This window comes from Myotis yumanensis, unplaced genomic scaffold (genome assembly GCF_028538775.1).
Source record: "Myotis yumanensis isolate MYYU_CA2020_CCGP unplaced genomic scaffold, mMyoYum1.0.hap1 SCAF_10, whole genome shotgun sequence".
Lineage (NCBI taxonomy): Eukaryota > Metazoa > Chordata > Mammalia > Chiroptera > Vespertilionidae > Myotis > Myotis yumanensis.
In genome coordinates this window covers 16,825,219-16,839,286 of record NW_027223761.1, presented here as the reverse complement: position 1 = coordinate 16,839,286, position 14,068 = coordinate 16,825,219, and the positions used below count along the sequence as shown (strand labels likewise).

The 14,068-nt window shown below is 46.5% G+C and overlaps 1 protein-coding gene and 1 pseudogene across 9 annotated transcripts in view; one reads left to right on the top strand and one right to left on the bottom strand.

The window, feature by feature from the left end:
* Positions 1 to 14,068, top strand: part of AMBRA1 (autophagy and beclin 1 regulator 1) — a 177,921-nt gene that overhangs the window by 37,983 nt on the left and 125,870 nt on the right. The window lies entirely within an intron of this gene.
* On the bottom strand, positions 11,940 to 13,386 carry LOC139018910 (N-acylneuraminate-9-phosphatase-like; annotated as a pseudogene).

Sequence of the window (14,068 nt, the reverse complement as noted above, 5' to 3'; positions counted from 1 at the left end):
GGCATTTGCCCGGGTTACGGGCTCAATCCCCAGTAAGGGGCTTGCAGGAGGCAGCCAATCAATGATTCTCTCACATCATTGATGTTCCTATCCCTATCCCTATCCCTCTCTAAAATCAATTAAGAAATATTTAAAAAATCTATAATAAAAGCATAATATGCCAATTAGACTGGATTTCCTTTCAGACGACCTTGCAGTTGAAGCTGGGGCTGCAAGGGAAGCCCGGATCCCGGGTGCCAGGGGGAAGCTGGTGCCGGCAGCTGGGGGAAGGAAGGCCTACTCTTGCACGAATTTTGTGCATCGGGCCTCTAGTAAATAAATAAAAAGGGTCATCAGCCCTGACTGGTGTGCTCAGTGGTTAGAGTGTTAGCCCTGGCTGGTTTGCTCAGTGGTTAGGGTGTTAGCCCATGGACCAAATATCGTGGGTTCGATTCCTGGTCAAGGGCATGTACCTGGGTTGCAGGTTCTGCTTGGCCCTGGTCAGGGCACGTGCAGGAGGCAAACAATTGATGTATCTCTCACTTTCCCTCCCTCCTTCTCACCCTCCCTAAAAAAATTTCAATGGAAAAAATATCCTCTAGTGAGGATCAATAAAAAGGGGGGCTCATCAGAGGAAGTCTTGTTAAGCTGACACTGGAGTAGAGATCTCAATCAAGTAAGCAATGAAGTAAACTGTTGATATGGGGGAAAGAGCATTCTAGACAGAGAGGAGAAACACATGCAAAATCCCTGAGACTGGCTGGAACACAGCAACAATGGAATGGAAGAGATGATGTTAGAGAGGTAATGAAGACCAAATTATGCAGGGTCTTCTAAGCCATTTAAGAGATTTTACAAAAAAAATAAGTAAAAATCTTCTCAACAGCCTTATATTTTTACATTTTACCTCTTTTTCTGAGTGCTTTGGGAAGCCATTGGAAGTGGAGTAGCATGATCTAATATTTTAAAAGGATCACTGTGAAAAAATAAATAAATAAAAGGATCACTGTGGCTGCTGATTAAGAATAGATCGAAGAGGCTTTGCTAAATGGGGTAAATTAGGGTTAGGCCAACATCACAGTTTTATTTTTTTCACATACATATTTTTAAAATATACTTTTATTGATTTCAGAGAGGAAGGGAGAGGGAGAGAGAGATAGAAACATAATTGATGAGAGAGAATCACTGATTGGCTGCTTCTTGCACGCCCCCTACTAGGGATGGAGCCCACAATTTGGGCATGTGCCCTTGACCGGAATCGAACCCAGAACCCTTCAATCTGCAGGCTGATGCTCTATCCACCGAGGCAAACTGGCTAGGGCTTTTTCATATATATATATATCTTTTTTTAAATATATTTTATTGATTTTTTACAGAGAGGAAGGGAGAGGGATAGAGAGTTAGAAACATCGATGAGAGAAAAACCTCGATCAGCTGCCTGCCTCCCGCACAATCCCCACTGGGTATGTGCCCGCAACCAAGGCAAACGCCCTTGACTGGAATCGAACCCGGGACCCTTGAGTCCGCAGGCCGACGCTCTATCCACTGAGCCAAACTAGTTAGGGCCATATATTTTTAAAATTAATTTGTGTCTTGAGATTGTGGTGAAAACCAGAAAGTGAGAGTCAATGAGTGTGTTAGAGATAGATAGGCCTTAAATATGTAAATGAAGAGTTGCTAAAAAAATAAAAAAAAATAAAGCCTCTTAGTAGCATATTTGAAACAAAGCCCTGCTACCTCCCAACCATGATGGCATGTTACTGAAACTGTGCAGAAGGAAGAGGCTGAAACATTTACAGTGAGCAAGGGGTTATAAATGGAAAATTTGAGGTGCCTGTTTTTTCTCCTTACAAAATTAATACAAATTCACGAATCCAAACATTACAGAAATGTGTGATATATAAAGTGAATGTCCTCAACAGTGTTAACCACTGTTAACAATTTGTGTTGATTCCAGAATTTTTTCCTTTATTTGTAAAAAATGGGATCTATCATACTAAATCTTCTGTCCATCATTTATTTACACATTTCAGTTACTGTTTGGACATTTTTCCATGTTGATCTATATAGATCTGTTATATTCTTTTAACAATGGCATTGTGTTCCCACAATTGGATGCACCATAATTAAACATTCTCTGTTGGTAGGATCTGGGTTGTTTCTGTTTTTTGCTTTCACAAACAATGCTGCAGTACCTTGTATACTTGTGCAGGTGTTTTTAAAGAGGATGGACTTTTAGAAGCACAGTTGATGGGGCCAAAGAGTATGAACATTGTTAATGATAAATGAAGGTTAATTGTATAGTATTCATTCTAATTCATTTAAGATGTGAACACAGTTTTATAAGTATTTACAGTTTCATAGATTTGGGATTCCTAATGCTGTGGGGTTTTTTTTCCTTCTCCCATAAGATTTTAAGGTTCTCAGCAATAAATTCTAGCACTGTGTTTTTCAAGACTGTGCTCTTCAAGATTGAGAAGGACTTACTTATGTTTTAGTAATTCTGAATATCTGCCACCTGGAAATGTTTATGTATTTTTCTTCTCAACAGCCTTATATGAGAGAGACATAATAAGTTGGTTCCAGGTATGGCATTCTCTGCTTACTGACTCTGGGCCACATATAGTCTTCTGGGTCTTGTTAAATAATTGGGAGAATCCAGATATCTCTTCCCCCACTCTAAGGCAGTAACAGTTAGATATTTGATTTATTTGTCTTTAGGAGTATTTAGAAAACTCATTTCTCTCTTTGGCAATACGAGAGTGAGGATAGGGTGGAATAAAGAGGAATCATCTGCTTAACCTGAGCCTCTGTGAACTCTGTGTAATCCCTATTTATATCCTCTCTAAGGGTTGGCAAAGTTTTTCTGTGAAAGACAAGATAGTAAATATTTTAGGCTTTGTAGGCTATACAGTCTCTTTTGCAATATTGAGCTTTGCCATTGTAGCATGAAAGCAACCATAGACAATATATAAATTAATGAGTGTGGCTGTGTTGCAACAAAACTTTATTTATGGACACATGCTATTTTCCTAAAATTTTCACATGTCATGAAATAGTCTACTTTTGATTTTTTTTTTAGCTATTTAAAAATGTAAAAACCATTCTTAGTTTTTGGGCAGTGCAAAAACAGGCAGCAGGCCAGATCTGGCTGACAGGCAGTGGTTTACCATCCCCTGCTTTATGTGAACGTGATTTGGAAGAGAGTTAGGTGCGATAGTAATTGAAGGTATGATAATGAGGGCCCAGAAGAACTAGGTAGGGGGCTCCTCTCCCTCTACTTTGGACAAGATGTCCTAAGTATTGGCCTCACCTGAGGATATTTTTCCATTGATCTTTGAGAGAGAGTGGGAGAGAGAGGGAGAGACAGAGAAAAACATTGATGTGAGAGAAACACATAGATTAGTTTACTCCTGCATGCACTCTAACCAGGGCTCAGGCCAGGGAGGAGCCTGCAACCAAAGTACGGTGTGCCCTTGGCTGAAATCGAACCCAGGGCCCTTTGGCCCGCAGGCATATGCTCTATCCACTGAGCCAAAGTATTGGCTCTTGAAAGACTATTTTGATGGTTAAGAGCAGGCATACTAGTAAGTGCATAAAGAGTTTCTTGTTTCCTATACTATTTGTCTTAGGAATTGTTTGCAAGCTGGGGAGGATGCGAACCTCTAGGTCCTCCAGGGCAGTATGCTTGACAGGCGGCCCTTCTCCCACTGCAGGTCAAATTAGTGCCAGTTAGGCTGATGTAAATTATCCCCCCATCATCCCTCTCTCTGAGACAAAATGGTGTAGAACAGGCTGTGTGCTCTGTATATGCACTGAGAACTGGAAAAGATGTAATCGCTTCTGTCAGTGCCGAGTGTTGGAATGCTACAGGGACAACAGTGGGATCCATATGTGTGCTGCAAATACATGGGAGTAGTTTCTCATGTAATCATTCTTCCACTTCAGATCGCCCTCTACTGCATTTATTCAGAGTAGTGCTCTAAAGGGTGCATTGGAGATTTTGCTAAGACAGTAACATCAGGTGTATGGAGTTTTGTTTGCATAATATATTTTGCTTATTATAATTAGTCTTTTTTTTTTTTTTTTTTTTTTTTTTTAATAATAATTTTTATTTCTTAAAGTATTACAAAGAGTGTTACATATGTCTCCTTTTTCCCCCCCATGACATTCCCTCGGCCCCCTACCCCCCCACCCCCCCCCGTCCCGTGTCTTGTGTCCATTGGTTAATCTTATATGCATGCATATAAGTCCTTCAGTTGGTCTCTTAATCCCCCCCCCAACCCTCCCCAGGCTCCCCATTGTAGTTTAACATTCTGTTCAATGTTGCTCTACTTCTGTATCTACACCTGTTCATCAGTCCATACTGGTCCCCTTTATTTGTCCCAACCTCACTGGAGCAGTCTCAACCTCACCAGGGCCGTCTGAGCCTCACCAGGGCTGTTTCAACCTCACCGGGGTCGTCCCTACCTCACGGGGGCCGTTTCAACCTCACCGGGGTTGTCCCTACCACGCCGGGGCCGTTTCAACCTGACCGGGGTTGTCCCTACCACGCCGGGGCCGTTTCGACCTGACTGGGGTCGTCCCTACCTCACGGGGGCTGTTTCAACCTCACCGGGGTCGTCCCTACCTCATGGGGGCCGTTTCAACCTGACTGGGGTCGTCCCTACCTCACGGGGGCCGTTTCAACCTCACCGGGGTTGTCCCTACCACACCGGGGCTGTTTCAACCTGACCGGAGTTGTCCCTACCACACCGGGGCCGTTTCGACCTGACTGGGGTCGTCCCTACCTCACGGGGGCCGTTTCAACCTGACCGGGGTTGTCCCTACCACGCCGGGGCCGTTTCGACCTGACTGGGGTCGTCCCTACCTCACGGGGGCTGTTTCAACCTCACCGGGGTCGTCCCTACCTCACGGGGGCCGTTTCAACCTGACCGGGGTTGTCCCTACCACGCCGGGGCCGTTTCGACCTGACTGGGGTCGTCCCTACCTCACGGGGGCTGTTTCAACCTCACCGGGGTCGTCCCTACCTCACAGGGGCCGTTTCAACCTGACCGGGGTTGTCCCTACCACGCCGGGGCCGTTTCGACCTGACTGGGGTCGTCCCTACCTCACGGGGGCCGTTTCAACCTCACCGGGGTTGTCCCTACCACACCGGGGCTGTTTCAACCTGACCGGAGTTGTCCCTACCACACCGGGGCCGTTTCAACCTGACGGGTCGTCCCTACCTCACGGGGGCCGTTTCAACCTGACCGGGGTTGTCCCTACCACGCCGGGGCCGTTTCGACCTGACTGGGGTCGTCCCTACCTCGCGGGGGCTGTTTCAAACCTCACCGGGGTCGTCCCTACCTCACGGGGGCCGTTTCAACCTGACCGGGGTCGTCCCTACCACGCCGGGGCCGTTTCGACCTGACTGGGGTCGTCCCTACCTCACGGGGGCTGTTTCAACCTCACCGGGGTCGTCCCTACCACACCGGGGCTGTTTCGACCTGACCGGGGTTGTCCCTACCACACCGGGGCCGTTTCAACCTGACCGGGGTTGTCCCTACCTCACGGGGGCCGTTTCAACCTGACCGGGGTCGTCCCTACCACGCCGGGGCCGTTTCGACCTGACCGGGGTCGTCCCTACCTCACGGGGGCCGTTTCAACCTCACCGGGGTTGTCCCTACCACGCCGGGGCCGTTTCGACCTGACTGGGGTCGTCCCTACCTCACGGGGGCTGTTTCAACCTCACCGGGGTCGTCCCTACCACACCGGGGCCGTTTCGACCTGACTGGGGTCGTCCCTACCTCACGGGGGCCGTTTCAACCTCACCGGGGTTGTCCCTACCACACCGGGGCTGTTTCGACCTGACCGGGGTTGTCCCTACCACACCGGGGCCGTTTCAACCTGACCGGGGTTGTCCCTACCACGCCGGGGCCGTTTCGACCTGACTAGGGTCGTCCCTACCTCACGGGGGCTGTTTCAACCTCACCGGGGTCGTCCCTACCTCACGGGGGCCGTTTCAACCTGACCGGGGTTGTCCCTACCACGCCGGGGCCGTTTCGACCTGACTGGGGTCGTCCCTACCTCACGGGGGCTGTTTCAACCTCACCGGGGTCGTCCCTACCACACCGGGGCCGTTTCGACCTGACTGGGGTCGTCCCTACCTCACGGGGGCCGTTTCAACCTCACCGGGGTTGTCCCTACCACACCGGGGCCGTTTCGACCTGACCGGGGTCCTCCCTACCACACCGGGACCGTTTCAACCTCACCGGGGCCATCCCAGCCTTACCGGGGAAACAGGAAGTTTGGCCTTCTGTCCCCTGCCGGAGGCTCCCCACTAGACAAAATCTCCAGGCGTTCCTGGTGGTTGCACATCCAGCGCTCCTGCCCTCCACCAAGCGCACAGACTGCCTGTCTGCTGTCCCGCAGCGCCCCACCAGAGACTGGGACCAGTGGGCATGTTTGTGCGCTTGCTGGTACAGCAGTTCCACAGTGCCGGCCGAGTCAGGCCCAGCCCTGGCCGGCCCCGGACCCGACTCTGCCCCCCGATTGCGTCCCTCCCAGATGCAAGGAGCTGAAATCTGCAGCCTGCTGGGATGGGCTCTGTACTTGGTGCCTCTGCACATCCTACTCAGTCTCTATGCGCTTCTTTCTATGCGAGGAGTTGAAATCTGCAGTTTGTTGGGTTGGGCTCTGTACTTGGTGTCACATCCTACTCAGTCTCAATGTTCTTTCTCTCCTTCCAGTTGTAGAGCTTCCACTGGGCCAAGTTTCCCATGGTTCTGTATGATAGGTGTTTGTCTGATATTTGGTAGTTTCGATGTTGTTGTGCGAGGTAGCACGCACAGGTCTCTTCCTTATGCCGCCATCCTGGTTCTCCTGGGTCTGCTTCTTGAGTGTGTCTCTCATGGCTGCGAGCAGTTGAAGTCTGCAATTTGTTGGGATAGGCTGCAAAAGCGCAGGTGGGTCTTTTTGTGCACCTGGCACAGCTTGGATGGGGATGTAAATTGATTAAGGCTGAGACTCAGGGAGTCGCCATGGCGGAGCAAATAGCACTGGCTGAGTCTCCGCGGCCCCTTGACTCTCTGCCAGGGCTTTGTGTCCCCCAGTGCCGGCGAGCAGCTGTGCAACAGAGTCTCCCTCGCTTTCTGATGGCTGCAAGGCCGTGCTGCCTCTCCCCGTAGGGTCTGGTGCTTCATGATCCCGCCTGAACCAGCTCAGTGGATTTGAAAGTTTGCAGAAGAAAAGGCGCTTCTACGTGTGGGTCTGGCACAGCCCAGATGGGAATGTAAATTGAGTAGGGCGGGGTCACAGGGAGTCGCCGGGGCGAAGACTCAGTGGCCCCTTGCCTATCCAGGACACCAGGACTTTGCGTCCCCCAGTGCCGGCGAGCAGCCGAGCGCCAGAGCCTCCCTCGCTTCCTGACCGCTGGAAGGCCGTGCCCTCTCTCGCCTTGGGGCCTGGGGCCTCCGAGACCCGCCCGAACCAGCTCAGTGGATTTGAGAGTTTGTAAAAGCACAGTCATTCCCTCTTGTGCCTCTGGCACAGCCCTGAGGGTAGGGCGGGGTCACAGGGAGTCACCAGCGTGGAGGAAATAGCGATGGTGGCGTCTCCGCGCCCCTCGCCTCTCCGGGACACCAGGACTTCTTGTCCCTCGGTGCCGGCGAGCAGCCGCGTATCAGAGCTTCCCTCGCTCTCCGACTACTGCAAGGCCGTGGCCGCCTCTCCCTGTAGGATCTGGGGCCTCAGAGACCCGCCCCGAGCGAGCCCAGAGGATTCGAGGGTTCGTAAAAAACCGAGAATCCATTTGCAGCCCGCGTGGCGTGTGACTGCGTACCTCTGGTTTTGGTGCCTCCGTAGCTCCCACTCAGTCTCACTGCGCTTCTTTCTTTTCCTCCAGTTGTAGATCTCCCACTGGGCCAACTTCCCCATGGTTCTGAGTGGCGGTTGTTTACTTCATAGTTGATAGTTTCAATGACGCTGTGAGAGAGCAGCACACACAGGTCCGCTCCCTACGCCGCCATCTTGGTTCCTCCTATTATAATTAGTCTTAGCCCGGTAGAGCTGTGCAGGGAGCTTCCCTTCATCCTCTTGGGCTTGTTATATCTTTATGGGTAGAGGGAGAATCCAGTACATTCTTCTTGGGAGTAGTATTCCTGAAAACATTTCCATGTGCACAAATGTGGCTTTGGTGTGTGGGCCTGTTATGTTAGCCCAGAGAGTGCAAAACAACCTTCAGGTATGTTTGTTTGGCCTTCATAAATAGTTTTTCCCCACATAAATACAGATTTCTGGATTCTGTTGGAAAATATGGAAGGATCTGGCTTGCACTCCCTGAAATAACAATAAGCAGGAGTTGTGTAGTTATCCCTTTATTCAAGGCCTGGACTTTCTTTGTAACTTAGTCTTCACGGGGCTGACTTTACACATTTATGTTTCCTACTTAATTCCAATTTTGTGTTGGTTACCACCATTCCATTAGTTCAAGCAAAACGTGTTGATGTTTATGTGTAAGCAAGTATCTCCTGAGTGCCCTACCATTTGGCTCCACCAGGGGGAGGCACTAGACATTGCAGTACCTTCTCCTGTACCCATTGCATCCTGCCTAATTCATCCACAAGGGGCTGTCCTGCTGCTGGAGGCTGACATGCTGAAAGCCCCCTCAACTGAGAAGCCGCCTGACTTTTTAATAGCAACAATTAATAAACTCCTCCTCTGTTTCCAAAGAGGGAAAGTGGAGGTGCCAAGCTTTCTGCTGGCTGAGGTGCACTTTAGTGAGCAGATTGCTGTTATGTCAGGTTATGCAGCATGAAAGCAACCATCCTTTTTAAAAATATATATATTTTATTGATTTTTTACAGAGAGGAAGGGAGAGGGATAGAGAGTTTGAAACATCGATCAGCTGCCTCCTGCACACCTCCCACTGGGGATGTGCCCGCAACCAAGGTACATGCCCTTGACCGGAATCGAACCTGGGACCCCTCAGTCTGCAGGCCAATGCTCTATCCACTGAGCCAAACCGATCAGGGTGAAAGCAACCATCCTTTAATGATGAACTATGTGAAATAAAATATTGGAGAATATCTCCCTGTGAGCAGAGTGTCTTGGACAGAAGGGTGGGTTCCAGTGAAAAGGATGCTTGATTTCAGTGTCACCTGCTAAAAAATGAAAAGTCAGTTTAGAGCAGGAGTAGGAAATTGTAATGATAAAGGAATAAAAGACTGAAAGTATGGCCTTGTTATAGAAAGAGAATTGCAGTTTGTTAATAACATGTGCCCCTTTCCTTTGCTGCATCAGAGTGTTTGAGTGTCAAACTTTTTGTCTCTTTTATTTTTTCCTCCCCTACACATGTTCACATACATTTCTCAGTTTTCTTCTATCTCCCTGCTATCACCTTTCATTTCGCCTAGCAAAATACCTTATATCCTTTCTTTTCTTTGTTCTGACGGCAGATAAAACCCATTTGCATTTTTCTTTTCCTTTTGTTTTTCCCTTTTCATTTTAAGGAATATTGTTCTAAAGCAAAAACCTTAATAAAACCATAGGTCTATTCCAGGGGTGGGCAAACTTTTGGACTCGAGGGCCACAATGGGTTCTTAAACTGGACCGGAGAGCCGGAACAAAAGCATGGATGGAGTGTTTGTGTGAACTAATATAAATTCAAAGTAAACATCATTACATAAAAGGGTACGGTCTTTTTTTTTTTTTTTTTTTAGTTTTATTCATTTCAAACGGGCCGGATCCGACCCTCGGGCCGTGGTTTGCCCACGGCTGGTCTATTCCAAGATTTCTCAATATTGTCTGTAACATTCCATTCAGAAGGTAGAAAACCACAAAGTCCTTCCTGAGGAGAGGTGTAGATGGAAAGTAATACTGCATTACTGCACTGTACAGAATACAACTGTGAAGACAGAGAAACGCAATTATTTAATTTCCCATTCTCCAGGTCACTTTTGTTGAAGAACTGCTCACTTAACATCCTGGGTACTATCTTGTTGAGATCTGCCACTGTGATCTACGAGTGATGAGCCTTTTCCAGTTAGGGTAATGATGTGATGCTGCCTTCATCTATCTGTGGGTTAGCTTAAAGGACAAAGCCTCAGTATCACAGATCATCTATTGGCAGTGGTTCTCAACCTTCTGGCCCTTTAAATACAGTTCCTCATGTTGTGACCCAACCATAAAATTATTTTCGTTGCTACTTCATAACTGTAATGTTGCTATTGTTATGAATCATAATGTAAATATGTGATATGCAGGATGGTCTTAGGTGACCCCTGTGAAAGGGTCGTTCGACCGCCAAAGGGGTCGCGACCCACAGGTTGAGAACCGCTGTATTAGAGAAATTGTGCACATAATTATTTTCCTATCAAGATCCTTCAACTTAACAATTTAAGTAGCTAAAATATAATTGAGGTCACATATGTACCATACCTGGAACTACACATAAACATACTCTGTTCACAAATGTTTAGCTTTATAGCAATGTTGGGACAGTCAATAGCACAGTCACATTTTTAAAAATCAAGAGAAGTAAACACAACAGGGCTTTTGTACAATGGCAGAAAATTCTGTTTCTGGTAGTAGTCAGGAAATAATTGGCTAAAGAAATAGGTTCAAGGAGAGGCATAATCTAGAATCTAAGTAACAGAATAATAGGATACTTGAAAAAGTCATACAAATCCTAACAGAGTCTATTATTTTACTTTGATAGTTTTTTATTCAAAAGTTAAAAAAAATACCCACCAAAAAACAACCCAAGTGATTATTTCTTGTTTCCTTAATTAAATGTTTTACTCTAAAATTGGTGAAATCATGTGACTAGAGAAATTTTTCTAATCACAAAATTCTTTGCAATGGAGTAATTAATTAGTAAGCTCAAAGTGAACCCTGAATTGGCTACAGAAATTTGTGGAACAATAATATATTTTCCTAAATCTGAAGAACAGGGACTTATGGCAGATGGTAACATCAAGAAGAGCCAGTCAAATATTTAAATGGCACCCTGAAAATGGTTCATAGCAAAATGTAATTTTCTGTTAGCTTTCATTATATGGGTGAAACTATTCAGTCAGAGAATAGATGGAGGGTAGGGGTAGAGGTGCCTGGTTAGGCTGTACCAAGACAATTCCACTCTGATGTATCTACCAAAGGAAAAGAACTTTTTGTGGCTTATCTTCATCAAGGCAGTCTAGTCCCCTCAACTCCATTGTGTGCTTGGGAAAAGATAGTAAAAATGCTTCCATAAGAGGGAAAGACTAACAGGACACTACAAGCTCACTCTGGATAGATGTGGTAATGTCATGGAAAGGAGCACGACATGCTGATTTTAACATTTTTTTTTTATTGGAGGAATTTATTTGTCATGTTTACACCATGGGATTGGAGCCCTCCCCCCATAAGATAATGCAGAAAAATTAAATTCATGAAAGAAAGTATACATTTAAAGTAGGCAAAAAATGGTATGTATATTTTCAAAAACATACAAAATAATATCACTATGAAATGCCTTGATTTGCATGTGACATAGTACATATTTCATATTAACCAGATCCAGTTGCTCTAGTAAACTTCTATTACATATGTTCTAAAATGTCGATTTTTAAAAATTAATCTTAATTTTAAGCCAGTTCATAAAACCTGTATTTGTGCACCCATGAATAAATGATCCTGCTTGGTATCTTCTTGGGTTCAAGATCCTAAAAGATAAATAAGACTAATTTTTAAAAACTTCAAGTTACAGATAACATATTTTTAATAACAAATAGTATATTTCTTCAAGTTTTCTCAATCACACTATTAAAAGTAACATATTAATTTATTCTAGATTTCCAGATATAAATACCAGTCAATTGTTTGTTGGCTATTAAATCATAAGTGAAATTATTCTTAGAACTGGGTCATAGTATATGGAATGCCTTAACTTTTCTTAGTTCAGCTCCTGTAAAGTACATAACCCTGCCCTTTTAATTGCTTTAAGCTGATGTACTGACTTTGCAGTCTGTATTTTGTAAGAGATCAGATAACTGTAGCTCAGAAGAAACCATATAATGTGGCATGGGCGATGACTTCAGTGGCACTATTCCATCTTTATTTGTCCAGACTGTTGCTTTCAGCCCTGCATTGAGGCCTCCTTCTATATCAGTTTCTTGTGTATCGCCAACCATCACACAATCCTAGGCTGTACTCCAAGGAGATCACAGCAGTGATAAAACATGGAAGGGCTGGTTTCTCTTCTTTCTGTTCTCCACCTACAATAGTAGCATCAAAACAGGACTGAGGCACAAACTTCTATCTTCTCCCTCTGGGTCTGTCTGTAACCATCCTATCTAATAAAGAGGGACTATGCTAATTGACTGCCACACCCTCAAAAATGGCAGCACTAACAGTCACAAGGTGGCTGGCAGAGAAGGGCAGTTGTGGGCAATTAGGCCAACAGGGGAGGGCAGTTAGGGGTGACTAGGCCTGCAGGGGAAGGCAGTTGGGGGAACCAGGCCTGCAGGGGAGGGCAGTTGGGGGTGTGTATACCAGGCCGGCATGTGAGGGCAGTTAGGGGTGACCGGGCCAGCAGGGGAGGGCAGTTGTGGGGGACCGGGCCGGCAGGGGAGAGCAGTTGGGGGCGATCGGGCCGGCAGGGGAATGGTTAGGGCAGCCGTGGGCAAACTATAGCTCGCGGGCCGGATTTGGCCCGTTTTAAATGAATAAAACTAAAAAAAAAAAGACTGTACCCTTTTATGTAATGATGTTTACTTTGAATTTATATTAGTTCACACAAACACTCCATCCATGCTTTTGTTCCGGCCCTCCGGTCCAGTTTAAGAACCCATTGTGGCCCTCGAGTCAAAAAGTTTGCCCACCCCTGGGTTAGGGGGTGATTATGCTGGCAGGCAGAAGTGGTTAGGGCAATCAGGCAGGCAGGTGAGCGGTTGAGAGCCAGCAGTCCCAGATTGTGAGAGGGTGCAGGCTGGGCTGAGGGACAACGCCGCCCCCCCCCCCCCCCCCCCGCCCCAGTGTACAAATTTCGTGCACCAGGCCTCTAGTTTGGTAATAAAAGGCAGACCTCCTTTCGAAGTTCAGTGAGCATGACGTTGACATCTTCTGCTAGAGTCATATTCAGTAAGTGTGTAGATTTCCACAGAAAATAACATTCTTCAGCCAATTTCCTATTGGCTACACTACCCTTTGTTTCTTGAATTGCTTCTTCCCAGTGTGAAGTCCTTAGATCAGTAATGCATGCATTGGGAGGATTAAAACATTCCTTGCCGAGTTTAACTTGAACTTTGTCACAAATGATTCCAACCTCTTTTTTGTAATGAATGGTATTTTGATTGTAAGGGCTTTACTATCTTTTCTACTTGCTGGGGCCATGTTAATGAGCATGTTGTCCAGGTCAAAGAAAACAGGCTGCGGCCCTAGCCCCATCCCAATGGCTTGTCCGACAGCTGCACATACATAAGGCAGACCCATGGACTACATTATTTTTTTTTTTATTGTGATTTAAAAACAAAACAAATTTACCCTCTTAACAATTTTTAAATGTACAGTATTATTAAGTATACGCATATAGTTGTATAACAGATCTCTGGAACTTTTGCTTTTTGCATTAGTGAAACACTGTATTCATTGAACAATTCATTTTCCTGCCCCTGTCCCCTGGCAACCACTATTCTGTTTTCTTTTTCTACTAGAGGCCCAGTGCACGACATTCGTGCACTGAGGGGTGGTGTCCCTCAGCCCGGCCTGCACCCTCTCTCAGTCCGGGACCCTGAGGGGTCCTTAGCGCTGCTGCGGAGGTGGGAAAGGCTCCCACCACCACTACTGCCCTTGCCAGCTGTGAGCCCAGCTTCTGGCTGAGCGGCATTTCCACAGGGGGAGCGCACTGACCACCAGGGGGCAGCTCCTGCATTGAGCGTCTGCCCCCTGATGGTCAGTGCATGTCATAGTGACCCGTCATTCTGCTGTTTGATCAATTTTCATATTAGCCTTTTATTATATAGGATGAGTTTGATTACTTTAGATACTTCATATAAGTGGAATCGTGCCTATGTCTTTGTGTGATTGGCTTATTTCATCTTCTACACTAATAAAAGAGAAACATGGTAAT